At 35.2% G+C, this 14,582-nt stretch overlaps 1 long non-coding RNA gene across 1 annotated transcript in view; it reads right to left on the bottom strand.

The window, feature by feature from the left end:
- Positions 1 to 14,582, bottom strand: part of LOC145722574 (uncharacterized) — a 365,423-nt gene that overhangs the window by 2,666 nt on the left and 348,175 nt on the right. The window contains exon 7 of the long non-coding RNA XR_014146917.1: positions 2,542 to 2,684. This is a non-coding gene — a long non-coding RNA (uncharacterized LOC145722574). The remainder of the gene's footprint in view (positions 1 to 2,541; positions 2,685 to 14,582) is intronic.

Raw genomic sequence — 14,582 nt, 5'->3', positions numbered from 1 at the left:
TTCTCACCATCATCCCTGCCCTAACGCTCTCCCATTAACTACTTTGCCATTTGTGAGGCATGAGAAAAAGCAAAAAGAAATGGGATTTAGGAGACAGATGTTCAGCTCAGAGATGAAGAAGCAAAATTAGAGCGGACCGAAGAACATGCTGCCCTCCACCTTGGATACTATTTATGTCCAGATCCTGAGTCTCAGTCCTTGGACTGGCCTCAACATTAACATAAAATTGGAAGTTTCAGGGAGCAAGTGATTTGTTTTAGGACTGATATCCCTCTAGCCTCTTGATATACAGTTTCAATGCTGTGGGAAAGTGGTGGCCAGTAGTGAAACCAAAGATGAAAAGCAGAGACATTCTTTAAGTCCAATGGAGATAGATACTCAAACCTCCATGAGACAAGGGTAAATATTAGTTTAAGGGACTTACTAGTTTAATGGATTCGAGAAAATATTTCAATAACCCAAGTCAGAAATAGGATATAGGGAATACAAAGCATTTGATGTAAAAACAAACTTAGATTAAAACAAATCTTAGAGATAGTCATATGGTATAACAATTTTACCCGAGAAAACATAAAATATATTTAATTCACCTTATATGTGCAATGTTTCTTTTCTGGAGGCTCTCAAGGATTATGTAAACTAGTATATTTGTATTAATATGTATGAGTTTAACATAGGACAGGATAACAATTTTGGAAGTGTTTAAGTTCTAAAATGTATCCTTAAAAACTTTTTCAAAAACCTCACTCTTCATTATATCTAAGATATTCCTGGGCAGCTAAAACACAATATAGTATATATTGGGTGGTTTTTTTTTTTAATTCTGAGTTTGTTAGCAAACCTTAAAATATAAAAGTATATAGTGTCCCTCTTTGTCTAGTTTCACAAAAATAATCTTTGATGAAATTTGCATTTGTCTTCAGCAGTCTTGGTATGCAAAATGCAAGAAACAGGTGACTCCATCAATTTGGAGAGAAAAAGGCCAAGATTTTTCTATGATTTCACACAAATTTTAACTTGGTACATTTGTTTTAACTGCTGAATGGCATTCCATTTTATGAAAATAACATTATTCATTTATTCATCTATCCTCAAACCGATGCACATATAAGGTTGTTTTTAAATTTTTATAACCACTGATGCAGTGAAACATCTCATACACGTCCCTTGCTGTCCAAGGTCAAAAGGCCTCTTCAGCGTGTAATTAGAGATGGACTCTAGGGTTTTATCACCTTTGAACTTTCCCACATATTGTCAAGTTGCTCTCCAAAAGAAAAACTTTTCATTTTAACATGGTTTGTGTTTTCATGTCATTTTCAAGAGATTCTTCCCCATCTTAATGTTATAAAGCTTTTCTTATAATTTTTTCTAAAGGTTTTGAAGATTTCTTTCATATTTAGATTTTCAATTCATGTGAACTTTTATTTGTTATAGTGTAGGATTTGGATAAAATTTTATATGGACAGCAATTGGTATCCCTATTTATTTTCAGGTCCACCCTTGTCATATATATACATATATATATATTTTTTTTAAATGAAATATCATTTCATTGTTGGTTAATCTTTTTTTTTTTTTTTAAAGATTTTTATTTATTTATTTGACAGAGAGAAACACAGAGAGGGAACACAAGCAGGGGGAGCGGGAGAGGGGGAAGCAGGCTTCCAGCTGAGCAGGGAGCCCGATGCGGGGCTCTATCCCAGGATCCCGGGATCATGACCCGAGCCGAAGGCAGCCGCTTAACCGACTGAGCCACCCAGGTGCCCCAATACATATATATTTTTCATCCAAACCAAAAAGCTTTCGAAATTAAAGGGGGAATTGTTAACTAATAATGCTCAGACAACAAGCATAAGCAAAAACTGTCCCAGGCAAACTGGGACATACAGTTATTTTACTCATAAACCAAATTCAAATATGTGTGTGGGTCTATTTTTTGACTACTTGGTTTCCTCTGTTAAAGCTTATCTATTCCTCCAGCTGTAACATACAATTTTAGTGATGAGTTTATAATGCCAGATAGTTTCAGGCCAGTTTTAACAAAATGTTAAGAAAGACATGATCCTACAGTATGAAACTATTTCATATAAAGTTCAGATGGGGCGGGGGGTGCCTGGGTGGCTCAGTTCGTTAAGCCTCTGCCTTCAGCTCAGGTCATGCTCTTGGGATCCTGAGATCGAGCCCCGAATTGGGCTCCCTGATCAGCGGGGAGTCTACTTCTCACTCTGCCCCTCCCTCTGCTTATGTGTGCTCTTTCTCTCTATCTCAAATAAATAAATAAAATCTTAAAAAAAAATAAAGTTCAGACTGGGAATGGTTATTTTCAGCACATAACACTGAGAAAGATTAATATGTAGAATATATCAAGAACCCCTACAAATTTCTATGAAAATAAAGAAACCACTTCATATCCATCAAATTAGGAAAAATTGGAAATTCTGGTAACACTAAGTGTTGGAGAAGATTTGGTGAAATGGATAATCTTACATACTGCTGGTGTCTTGTCAAACAGAGAGGAAAAAAGGAGAACAATCTACTTACCTTCTTCATCGGAAATGTTCCAAAATGTTTCATGGCCCTTTTTATTTTACGTGAGTTTTCAAATCAACTCATCTTGTTCCTCTGAAAACTGGTTTCATCTGAGTGGTTTTTCTGCTCTCAACTGGCCACATCACAGTTTATTGCTGAGGAGAGAACCAGTGAATTTAAATTATTGACAATGTTGCTTTATTGCACCAAGGGATACATGTGCTTTACTACACTAAGGAATACAGACATGGCACCATGACGGTCGTGGTGGAAAGATGCTGGGGGGGAACTGTGATGTGAGTGACAGAGTTCAGGTGCCTCAAGCTGTCCTTTAGGATCATGGTGGTCATTATTTTTGAAACCCTTAAACTTGTATTTTGAGATACTTAAGATTTCACACACAGTTGTAAAAAATAACAGAGCAAGAGCCTGTGACTCTTTGAGCTAATTTCCCCCAATGGTAACATCTTGCAAAACTGTAATACAATATCACAACCAGGATACTGGGATGAAGAGAGTCAACATATAGGACATTCTCATTACCACAAGCCTCCCTTATAATGCCACACCCACTTCCTTCTCACCCCCCTGCCCTTAACATCTGGCAACCATTAATCTGTTTTCTATTTCTGTGGTTTTGTCATTTCAAGAATGTGATATAATGAAATCATATAGCATGTAACCTTTTGGAAGCAAGGAAAAGCAAGAGAGGGGGTAGGGAAGGAGAAGAGAAATAGGAAGCATCATTTTGGGATTTTGACTGAACTGTTAAAAATGCATAGCCTAATTAGGGGGAATTTTTTTTTCATCAATCGTCTCCTTCTCTTGTTTCAACAGGTTTCTACCTCTTCTTCTGCATTTAGGTTTCCTCCTTTGTAATTGCATCCCTGCCAACTGTTCTGACAAATTTGTGAAGGGAACAGTCTGATATTCTAAACTCATGTAGCAGAGCCCTTCCAGGTGTATTCCTAAATCTAAATGGTGGAATAACAACTATTTCAATGTGCTGGTTACTATTTCTTTCACTCGCCAGCTTGTGATCTAGACTCAGTAACAGAATTTCTTTCTTGCTCAAACTCTCAACATGCCTTTTACTATTTCCTCCACGCTCACTCATCTCCACCACATTGTTCTCACTGCTTCTCAAATACACAGGCATGAGGGTACTTCAGGACCTTTGTGCTTGCTGGTCCTCCTTTGTGAGACTCTTCGTCCAGAGTACCTATACAGCTAACTTGCTCATTTCAATCAGGTCTCTGCTTAAATGTTACTTTTCAGAAAGCCATTCCTAACTATTCTACATAAAATATTTTTGTACATGGATTCACTTTTATGCATGGCACTTAATACAATCTAACATATTGTATATTTGCATGTTTATTCTCCACTGGCATTTAAAGTCCATAAGAAAAAATTCCTTTTGTTCACAGTTATATCCCCAAAACTTAGACTAGCTCCTGGCATATAGTTGGCAAGCAAACATTCGTTGGGCAAATGAACAAATAAATGATAAAAGGAATTTTCACCCCCTTCAGATGCTTGTATATCCCTAGTGATGGGGCCCGGGGAGATCTTACTCCTGCGTATTTTTAAGGTAGGAATTCAGAGAAAAAGTTTGGGAAAAAATCACAGAATTAACAGCAAAACAAAGAAGAGAACCCAAGCTTCAGGATCCAAAGCTTAAATTCAAGCTCTCCATGAATTCTGACACTTCTCTACTTTTACATTATTATCTAAATGTTATTATCTGAAATTCTTGCATCTGTTCAGCCCACTAGAAATTTCACAGACAGAACTTTTTTAACATAAAATTTATAGCAGGAGTTGGCTTCCTCAAATCAGGTCTAAATTACCCCAAGAACAAGCCTTTCCCCATAGTATTTTGGCATTTCCCCTCCTGGCTCCAGTCAGATCCCAGAAGCCAAAAGGTGTTCCAAAGTGAAAAGTAACAGGAAGGAAAAATTAACCAAACTCTTGAAGCTCCAAAACTAGTGGTTTCAAGTTGCATTTGCATTTTTGTATGGATCAGTCATGAGAGATGAAGGGAAAGGGTTATTATTCAGTCTGAGCATTCAGGTTTGAGATAATTTTTTTTTTGTTATGTTTACTTGGAGTTTCTTTGTTTAAATCTCCCTGGTGTCTTGCTGACAATTCATTTTTAACAAGGTCCTCCTTCATATATATTTAGATAATTTTCTTAATGGGAGCCAGAACACATTTAACATAATCAGAATGGACCTAATTAAATGGAGGACTGATGTCGATCTTTCCAAAATACATAGAAAAGTTGTAAGATTTCTTTTTAATTGAGCATGAAATATGCAACAGATTTGTTGTCACCTATGTAGAATTACAGATTCAATAAGTATATGTGATAGTGTATACATACATACAACAGTTTTCAAAGATACAGGAAAATAAAAAATAAACACTTTTAGAAAATATTTTACGTGTAGTTGTTACGCAGGTCAGCCTAAAACCAAACTTACCAAGTTTGAGAAAGAACTACCTTCCATTCCTTCCGGTAGTATAAAAGTACATTCACTATACAATGATGAAAATCATTATCATGTCTTGCCTCATCTCATTATTGAACCCCTCCATGCCCAAGGTAAAGTAACAACAAATTTTTTCATAAACTATTTCACAGGTTTATTAAAGAACTGGCCTGAACAATCTCAGTGTAGTTGAGACAATATGGGTATTGGATCTGACATAACCTGCATTCAAATTTTGGCTTAGTCATTTAGCTGAATTTAAAGGAGGTTTTCTCATGATAAAATAGGGATTGTAATTCTTCCCTGGAAGGTTATTATAAAGATCTGAAACAATGCACACAAAGCTCCTAGCACAGCTTCTGGCTTCCAGAGAATGCTCAAGAAATGCAAAACTAACTGACTTGACCCCTAAATTTTTCAAGCCTGGCTTCAAAGTAATGACAAAAATTCATTTAAAAAATGAAACTCACAATTCCATGACTGATCACTCTCATTTTTCTGAGGTTTTCCCTCTCACCTCTTTTCATATGGCTATTTCTTCTCCTGTGTTGGAATTACAGCTAAATATAATTTTATAGTTTTTTTTTTTAAAGCCTATGATTTAAGAAGTAGGAGAAGAAGAAACGAAGAAACACAGGAAAAGAATATCCCTTTGGGGGAATTACTGTTGTTTGATGGTCTCAAAGTCTGGTTAGACAAGTATCTTCACATTTATATTCACACTCAGTTGGAATTTTCTTTTTCTTTCTAAGCAAATGACCACTGCGATCTAATACCACGGTCCTCAACCTGGGATAGTACAGAGGAAAATCATATGTATGCATCAACTGTGAAAAAGTTTGTGAATTCTTCATCTCTTTATGTTGCATTAACAATCACTATATTAATTCATAGGATCTCAAAAGTGGAATGTACAAAATTATCTGTGTGATGCGTGAAAAACTGTTAAGATATTTTAAGTGAAAAAGTGAAAACTAAACTTTCATAAAATCCAACAAATGCACGGACACTGTTGACCTTGGAGTCCTTTTCTCTGATGGCTGTGATCACTCACTAGGTCAGATGCCTTGAGCGAAGAGCAAGGCAGACAGTGAGACCCTCCAGACTTGTTTGCTTTCAGCATGTTAGCATATAGTGGACTTTACATGTAGCCAACTAAGCAGATTCATTAGGTTATATTAGCCAGTTGTAATTCAACTAGCCCTAACAAGATGAGCTGGACAACGGACTTTAAAAGATTTCCATAAATATTCAGAATAAAGATAACCTTACTCATAGAAGCACAAGCAAACAATAATAGAAGTACTTCTATTCCTAGACCAAGCTTTAGCTTTATCACAAGGTTCAAAACAGTAACTGTGCAACCCAACCTGACATGGAAAGATGGCATACAGCTGTTGAAAATAAAAAGTCCATTTCTCCAAAGTAAAATATAAAGTCTATTTTTCCAAAGTAATAGTTCATCAATGAGTTTGAAAATAAAGCTTTGTTAAAAAGTACACTCATTGAGTGGTGAGAGTAATTTGGAAACAGAGGCTTGGACATGTTTCTATCGTTACATGATTTTATATTGAAAATTAGATACATTTATTACTTCAAAAACTCAAGTATTTTTGCCTGTGCACACACATGTGCACATATGCACAGACACACACGCACTGTGAACCATTTTTCCTAATTCCATTTTCATAGCTTTGCCCCTAAAACAATCCTCTTCCTTATAGTTGGCTAAAAATTTGAAAATACAGAGCAAAGTGTTCTTCCTTCCTTTAACCTCATTATAGGGCTTTAAGGGTTTTATAATAAAGTGAATTTTAGTCAAAATATACAATTCCATAAAAAGAGTGTAATTGTACATATTCTAGATGCTTTACTAAAGGCTGTGAGGTTGTAAAAAGTTAAGGACTTAGAATCTCTGAGATGGTAGCAATATAAAGGGAATCATGGACAAGTAGATAAATAATCTTGTACAAAATATAATGTGATAATATAGTAATATATTACAGAAAGACTGAGTAAATTCTGGATTGTGGAGAAAAGGTATTCAAATTTGGCTATTCGAAACAGGGTAAGATTTAAACAGGTGATATTAGGTAAAGAGAAAGAGGAGAGCAGAAAGCCAAATAAATAGTACCATCAAAGGGAGAAGAAGGATACTAAGGGAAGAGGGTGCTGGGATAATCAATGCCTGGTTTTTCATTAATAGTTTTATCACATATGGATGTACTCCTAAGCAACTTACTGTTTAGTTTAACTTACTTTTGAACCTTATATGAAAGAAACCAAACTGTATGTATTTTGTAAATTTTTCCCAAATGTAGGTTTGAGACTCATCCATATTGAAAAATTGGCTACAGTTAATTCATATTTATTTTTGTAGTTTTATTTTATTTTTTAAAGATTTTATTTATTTATTTGACAGAGAGAGAGAGAGAGAGACAGCAAGAGAGGGAACACAAGCAGGGGGAGTGGGAGAGGGAGAAGCAGGCTCTGCACTGAGCAGGGAGCCTGATGCAGGACTTGATCCCAGGACCCTGGGATCATGACCTGAACCAAAGGCAGATGCTTAACCATCTGAGCCACCCAGGCGCCCCTATTTTTGTAGTTTTATAAAGATACCAGTAATTAATTATTCTAGTATTAAAGAATCTAGGTTTTGTTTGCTTATTTTGTTTTGTAGTTTTTGCTGCTATAACACATTGTCTAGTATACACGCCTACCTAGGAGCAGGATTGATGGTATGTGTGCATTTATTACCTTACCAGGTAATATGAAATGGTTGTTCACAGTAATGGTAATCGTTACACTTGCATGATGTTCCCATTCCAACACATCCTCACCAACACATTGTATTTTTAGAACTTTAAAAAAATTTTTTAGTGACCTGGTAGTGTGAAATGGTAACATTGTTACCATTAATACTCATGAAAGTAAAAGTTAGTTAATAAAGATGAGTATTTCATAGGTTTGTAGGTCATTCTTAGCATAAGGTATGTCTTCAGTAACTGTTTCTTAAATAAATGAATAAAGAATAATCAAATAGCATTATGTGAATTCTATCAAATCATGAATAGTATTACAACAAGATCGTACTATTTTTCTGAAGGTACCAAGAATTTTGAAAACCAAACCCATGTTATTTGGAAAGTGTTGCTATATATCTTTTAGGGTTGTGCTGATTCTTTAGAAACAAAGTAGAATGGTATGCTTCTTATTTAACTCCAATTTTTTTTTATCATTTGAGCTGAATCTATAAGAATATTTGCTTCTAATTAGAGTAATGCTCCCATAACATTAGCTTGCTCTTAAATTTCTCGAACTGTTTGATAGGCAATTTAAAATTAGATTTACTAATCATTATTTAACAGCTCTGTAGTTACAGATCACAGAAATATTTAAAAATCATGACCACAGATCAGTTGTAATTGTCTGCTCTACATCCACTATAGAAGGACCCCTAATGTTTTGTTAAATTAAACATAGGTTCCAGCCATAGTGAACTTATTTCAGGTTTATGAATGTGCCATGACCTTTGTGCCTCCAGGTCTTTAAATATGCAGTTCTGTTATTAATTCCTCCACCAGTTTCTGGGTCCATGATTTCTTGGACTCTACATATCAAAAAATCATCTTTTCTCATATAGACATTAACCCATTATGGCAGATACTTACAATCATTTCCTCCTTCCCCTTTTCACACAATCGTATTCCACTTTATCACTCTTCCTCATTATTCTTTGAACAGATAAAAATCATGTAGAAAGCTATTATTTAAAAGTAATATTTTCAAACAAATAATACATTATATGTTAAAAAAATAGTAGGAAGGGAAAAATGAAGGGGGGAAAATCGGAGGGGGAGACGGACCATGAGAGACTATGGACACTGAGAAACAAACTGAGGGTTCTAGAGGGGAGGGGGATGGGGGGATGGGTGAGCCTGGTGATGGGTATTAAAGAGGGCACGTATTGTATGGAGCATAGGGTGTTATACGCAAACAATGAATCATGGAACACTACATCAAAAACTAATGATGCAATGTATGGTGATTAACATAACATAATAAAATTTAAAAATAAAATTAAAAAAAATCTGCAGATTAAAAAAAGTAATATTTTCAGATAATCTTTTTATGTTTTAACAATATCCACAGAGTCAAGAAGCCAATGGATATTTTTCTTATTAAAGATATATGTTAAAATAAAATTAATGGTGTAGTCAACAGACTCTTTTGTTTGTTCTTTACACCTTTAACATTTGTGAACATTTATATTTTTACCAGTATAAATTTTCTATGTATTTTTAGGATGACTATTTTCATAAATATATATTAACTATTTGAGATAATCCCATTTGGGTTTTTCCACTTAATAGTTTGAATAAAGAAGAAAATGTTTAATTCACCATTCCAATAAGGATAGTAAAAAATAAATAATTTCCAGGAAAGAAATAAAAGAATCAAGTCAATAGAATTATGCAGACACAAAATTAAGTATTTTTACTTACCCAAGTATGATCACATCAGGAAGTTTCCTGAAACCAAAGCAACTTTCTTGGTGAGCCCTTGCCCTCCATAAAATGCAGAATATAAGATTATTTCTTAGAACTTCCCATTTTGTTTTGGTTTTCGATTTGCTTCCCCTTGAAAGAGTGCACCATTTCCCAGGTTTTAGACATTTTTATTCATCTATGTCTGTAGAGTTTAATAATAGAAACATACTATTTTAGAAGGGTATGTATATAGTATTTTCAACTTTATGCTCTACACATTTTTCTAGACATAAAAGATCAGTTCTGCACACGAGAGGCAGAAATGTTTCAAATTCTATCCTCCTACTCCCAACATTCAAATTCTTCCCCTAGGCTATAAGGAAGGCTGGAAAAGCTCTGGGTACTTCATCGCCTGCTTCCTTTTGCAGGGAATGTTTCCCGTTACTTTGAGGAATTACTGGGTTTGCCTTCTCTAAGACACTAGTCATTCTATACAAGGAGTTGAACTAGCATTTCAGTTCTGTTACAAGAACATCAAGCTTTACCCTCACCCTCCAGAGTTCCTTCCCTAATGAATAACTTAGGTATTTTAAAAACACAGTATGTTATCCCATGAGTAAAGGGATATTATAAGGAAATAGAGACTAGAGCTCTAGCTCTCCCTTGCCTGGAGGACTTAATGTGATGTGCTGATGTGTTGCATTGAAGGTTCTTCAAACTGGCCATCCTTATATCCTCTTCCCAAAATACTAACCCATTTGATATCTTCCTTATGTTTAATTTTGTGAAACAGTTCTTTTTAAGTCTGATTCTAGTCATTTTTTCAAATTTTTGAATGTTTTGTATTTCACTCCAAATTACTGAAAACTACCAATTAAAGCTAGATATGGAATTAGTTATTGATTTTATTTAATATTTGATAATATGAGTATAGATACTGAAGAAACAATATTCTTTGTACTTTCTCATATTATGTCAATACATCTTGTTAAAGAAAGTGTTTTGTTACTTCACCCTGTGATCTTCCTTTGTGTGTCAATTAAAGCAATTTACACACACACACCTGCATAAGGAAGCAAATCCTATGAGTTGGACCAAATCTAATCTTCTGCATGTTCTATAATAATTCCCACTGAAGTAATTTAATTAATTTTAAATACTTCTTGGATTTTTAAGATTTTATTTTATAATGCTGGTGTTTTTTCCAAATTCGGTAAAGAATTTTACTAATTTTATTATTTCAAGTTACCAAGTAACTTTGATAGTTAGCATATAACTTTGTGTTTTTATGTTTGTACTGGACATTCTTACCATAGATGAGTAGTCTATAAAATGAATTCAGAAATCCAGCTATAAGCCATCCCATCATAACTTGGGCCTGTGAATCCCAGGGGAAAACATAATTCAGCTGCATCTCAATAGCTTGCAGAATAATTAGGACCCATAGGTTTGGAATATCATCTAATCAATTCCATTCACTATTTAGAATTCAAAAATGTTATCTTTCTTGTAACCTCTCTCACACTGTGATATGAGGTGAATACAAGACAGTCCACCTTTGACCAAAATTAAGACAACCCACTATTTGGGGGCAAGTGTCAGGTGAGCACCTACTGTGGATGTGACGGTAAGTATTTTTGTCTTATGATTAACCGCTTCTCTTTTAAGAGGTTCTCCAACCATTTCTATTTAGGAATATGCTTAGATAACCCATTTCTATTTCCCAAAATTGATTTAAGGGGCACAAAGAGTGGTAGGACTGAGAGCAGCAAATGGAGAACCTGCCATCTCATCCCAGTCACTAGTTTCTGTTTGGTTTTGCTTTTTAGACATTTGTTCCTAGCAAGGATAATGCTGTGAAGGAAGTATATGACAATTTTCTATTTTAATGGAACTAGTGGTCTTGCTGGGAACAAAAGAAATGGAGACAAGATTTATACATGTGAAACGGAATTTTAAAAGTGAATCAGGTTCTCACGCCAATGTTGGTACCCCAACTAGAATACATGTGGCATGGCAACAAGGACCTTGGCTGTCTTACTCAGCTCTGTCCTCAAGGCCTGAGACAGTGCTTGGTACACAGTAACAACCAACTCTGTGATCTGGACTGTCACTGACCATCACTTTGACTGTGAAGATGGCAGCATGTGGGGGAGGGGAAAGAGTTCATTTGACCTAGAGTGCTTGCAGAGGCTCCTTGGAGCAAGCAGGATCTGAAGAATCAAGTGCGTCTTTGATTCTTACAGAGCCGTTAACTGGGAACTAATGAACATCTGTAGCAACTGATAAGGAACTCTCCTGAACCACACTCCCCTGACTTCCAAATCCTACACCACATTTGAAAACCATTTCTTCTTCTACCAGCACGACTACTATTTAGTGCTACCACTAATAGTTAGGTAACTTTTAACATGTTTATTTTTGAAATATTTCCTCTCATGAGCTTTCTGTACACAAAAAATTCTATTATTTCCATTGAATATTTTTGAATTCCATCATCACCAGGTGTGATAAGGTGCTGAGAGTATAAACATGAATGAGAAATGGTTCGTTCCTCAAGGACCTCAAAATCCACTATGCTTAAAATAGAATTCCCATACTGAATAATAAATGCTATAGTAGGAAGCAGAGAAGCCAGATATTATTGGGAACCAACTGTGTTCCAACCTTAGGATCAAGCAATATTCTATGACTTTACATGATCTTGCAAGTTAGGTCCTATAATATCTAATGTTAAATCTGAGGATTCTGTGTTCACAGAGACAGAATATCTTCCCAAAACAAGAACTGTACTCCTGAGATCCATACTTCATCGTGCTGACTACTCTGTGCTACAAGTTGTAGCTCACTCCTCAACTCCCATTATACTCCATCATACTGATTACCCCATAGTGGGTTGCCTCTTCCATTTGTCTCTTTGCTACCCCTCCTTCTCTGATCCCCTGGTGTGTCCTCTGGCATGAGGTAAAAGAAATACATAATTATCTAATCTTAGATAAGATAAGCTTAGGTAAGATGTTTTTAGAGTCCTAAAATTTCTTCTCATTATCAATGAAACCATATAATTTGATACAGTGACCTCATATTCTGTGTTTTAAGAAATGCAAAACTGCTGTTGGGTTATGGGAAATCTAAGGCACCACTCAAGCTGATTCAAATACTGTTTTACTGCAGATGCAATGAACTCAACAGGAATATGTTCCCATAACTATTACAAGGCTTCGGGGAGTTTAGATGCATCCCCTTTGGCCACACAGAGCCTTCAGTCTAAAGAAATAAGATCAAAGTGATATTTTCCCTTAAATCTGCTAGATGGTTCAAATACTTAAATTCATCTGTAAAAACCTATAAGGACTTACATATATTTCTATTGTTTTCATCTGAATGGAGATCACCAGATTGCAGGTTTTAAAAAATGCACTCAGCTGACTAGACCCCCAAACTTAAATTGTGAGCTCAAAACAAGCTTGTAAAAACTAATAGATGCCTTTTATGTGTCCTAAGTCTTGCCTCTGATTTTATAAAATTCTTTTTCCAATGGTATCATTCATATAAAAGAAATATGTTTAAGTTTTTCCCTCTTTTCCACATTTGTGGTAACAATTCACTCCTACTTATTAATATCATAATACAGAAAGTGTACTTCTCTGAACAATGGTGTGGCCACTGTGGCTGGAAAAACATGAGAATTTGCTTACAAAGAATTAGCCACCAAAGCAAATAAACTGGTTTTGAACTATACAAGCTACCCACAAAATATTTCTGGGCTTTTTTACCCTGTTTTTCCTTTGTGTAAACGGAACTCAAGGACATGAATACCAATGCTGCCATAAAGTCCACTTTACTGAATCCTCACTTTCTCTTGTTTCTGAAACGATGTTACCCCTGCAGAGGGTAACAAGGATCTGATACAAGCCTTTATGGTCCATCTCACTTTCTTCCAGCTCAAGTACATTTTAAAGTTACTTTGACAGAACAGAACAGCAGGAGCTAACATATCCTTTTACCTTTCTGGCAACATTTCATATTTTAAATGTTTTAGATATTTAATTTGGTACTCTTATCTGAAACAGAGAAGTAGGAAATAAAATTGTGCATAACATTCAGTCATAGAACAGTGATAGTTTTAGGCCATGTGATGACAACCGTCTTTTATACAGATTCTCTCTCAGACAGCAGAATGAAAAGGTAATCTTACTTGTATTTAGAGAACTGAGTACTTTATTGCCTCTGTATTTGAAGATTTTGTTTCTTCTGGACTGACAAGTTCTTAGAAATAATCCCATACAATTTGCTTCACTTTGCTTCCTACACAATTATTTAAGTATCTTGGTTCACTGTCTGATACATACCACCTTCTCAAACATCTTCAGAATATTTGAGACAAATATTTGAACAAATGAACAAATGTATATAGAAAAATAAAAATCATATCCTTATGGAATATATAATGGCCCTCTAAAATAACGACTTAACCCACAAATGGGTCGCTTTTAGTGTATCTACCTTTCTACGATACTGGTTACAGAAATACCAGATGTTTTTACTTAGGTCACTGTGGTGGCCTGAAAATAATTATTTCCTTTTTTGAGGGTCTTGCAGACATGTGGCAGAGAAAAAATGTTCAATGCCTTGTAGCTCTGGTGGAGACACACATAATGGTACATCTATCATCAAGTCTGCTAGGAAGAAACACCTTGGCAGCTTACGAACATAACAGTGCCGTATTATATAATGTGCCTTATAAAACATAGGCCAAAAAATCTATATTAAGGAAATAGGAATCTACCATGCTTCAAGTCAGTGTTTTGAAGAAAATCTAACATTTAAGTTAAAAGTAAATAAAAGCTGAACCATATCCAGACCACATTTATCCTTCACTTGCAAGTTAGTATCTATAAATAGGTTCACCCTGTAAGCAATTCAGAAAGACATTTTTTTTTTATGAAATTCACAGTGACACGTTGGGTTCCAAGAGATCTGAAGGTCTTTTCAACTGTCACCTTCAACAGGCTTATTCAGGAAATCTTTTTTTTTGTCCCCTCCTTATAACTTATTAAGCATA

This window comes from Leptonychotes weddellii, chromosome 7, assembly GCF_054177405.1.
Source record: "Leptonychotes weddellii isolate Sample4059 chromosome 7, ASM5417740v2, whole genome shotgun sequence".
Classification (NCBI taxonomy): domain Eukaryota; kingdom Metazoa; phylum Chordata; class Mammalia; order Carnivora; family Phocidae; genus Leptonychotes; species Leptonychotes weddellii.
This window is presented reverse-complemented; position numbering and strand designations above follow the sequence as displayed.